The sequence below is a fragment of the Priapulus caudatus genome, unplaced genomic scaffold (genome assembly GCF_000485595.1).
Source record: "Priapulus caudatus unplaced genomic scaffold, Priapulus_caudatus-5.0.1 Scaffold868, whole genome shotgun sequence".
Taxonomy (NCBI): Eukaryota; Metazoa; Priapulida; class Priapulimorpha; order Priapulimorphida; family Priapulidae; genus Priapulus; species Priapulus caudatus.
The window spans coordinates 53,330-55,027 of NW_014577929.1; positions in this window are offsets into that span (position 1 = coordinate 53,330).

Consider the following 1,698-nt stretch of genomic DNA (forward strand, 5'->3'; position numbering starts at 1 on the left):
TTACCTATCAGTCTATATATACGTATACACGCACGGTACACGTACACACCCGCTCTGTCTGTATCCCTAGATCGGCTAGCCGTCATTTTCGGAGGCAGGGACTCATAAATCGGGATGCCTGGTGAAATCTCGTTAACGTTGTTGCTTTTTATTTCGCGGGAAATAACCGGATTTCCGTCGTGATCCCGTTAGAGCGCGACCGCGGAGTTGCCACCTGGATCGATGATGTATAATTACTCAGATGCCGCTGCTGCTGCAGCGTAATGATGCCCAAGATGGAGGTATGATGAGGTTAAGGCAAGGGTTAAGCTGTGGGGGAGCTAGCATGGGGGAGATAGACTGGGGTTAGGACAGGGGCTAGGCCGTGGGAGAGCTAGGATGGGATATGGCGAGGTTAGGGCATGGGCTAGGCCGTAGGGGGAGGTTAGTTAGAAGATAGACTAGGGATAGGTCGGGAGTTAAGCTGTGGGGGTGCTAGCATGGGGTTCCCAGGAATAGGACTCGGGTTATGACCATGCTAGTATGGGAGCTAGACCGGGGATAGGTCCGGGGCTTGGTCGTGTGGAATGTTAGGATGGGGCCATACCGGGGTTGGGTTAGAGGTTACGCTGTGGGGGAGATAGGATGAGGGTTAGGTAGGAGCTAGGCCAGGGGCTAGAAGGAGGGCTAGGATAAAGAGTAAGATAATGGTTAGGATGCGATTATGGCGAGGGCTAGGGGAGAGGATGCTGGGCTGCATCTAGACGTGATTGCACTGCCCGGGGTCCATCAGAGAGGGACTTCCACTGACTCTACTGACAGCAGAGACGGGCTGTACGTCGTGGGGGGTCGTTAGTTGACACGTCTCCATCACCGCAATGCAAGCATGCAGTCCGTAACCGGAGAACGGAAACGAAGAGCGGCGACGGTGTCGGTGGCGACATCTGTAAACACTAGTGATATCGCTCAAGCCACCCCTCCCACCGCCAGCGTAGCGGCGCGACGGTGGCGACACCACGCGACGCCCGTCTCCATGGCGACCATCGCGTTGCCAATCGAAACCGGGGGAAACAGAACGCGTGAGTCGAAATTTTGTAGCGATTTTTTTAGTGGACATTTCATCGAGTTAATAGGGCAATGGGAGTTGTAAGAGAACCTACGATGGCGCAGTAGCAGTAGCAGTAAAGACACTGTGCCGTGTAGACGTGGAGTGGAGGCTGTCGAGGTGGCGTGTAGGTGGTTGTTGGTTATTCGTGTTTTTTGTGTAACACTATCCACGAGTACTACGATGGCGACGGCAGATTGTGCAAAACATCAGTACACAGGAGGCTGAGTGGGGGTGGATGGGAGTGGGGGTGAATGGGGTAGGGGGAGGGGTAATTAAAGACAGGGGAAAGTAAGAAGGGCGTCGAGTCATCAGCCAAAAATAAATCTCCTTCTACATCCTTCCCTGTACGTCTCTCTCACGCGCGCGCTCTCTCACTTTCTCTCTCTTTTCTTTTGTCCTTCTCTCTCTTTCTCTTTTTGTCCTTCTCTCTTTCTTTCACTTTCTTGAAATTCTCTCTACGACCCCCTCTTTTTATAACCAATCCTTATCCCAGCCTCCCTCTTGCTCTCTCTGTTTCGCTGTCCGCCATTTCTCTCTCTCCTCCTCTCTCTCTCTCTCTCTCTCTCTCTCTCCTTATTGCTCCCTCTCGCTCTCTCGCTTTCGCTCCCCCC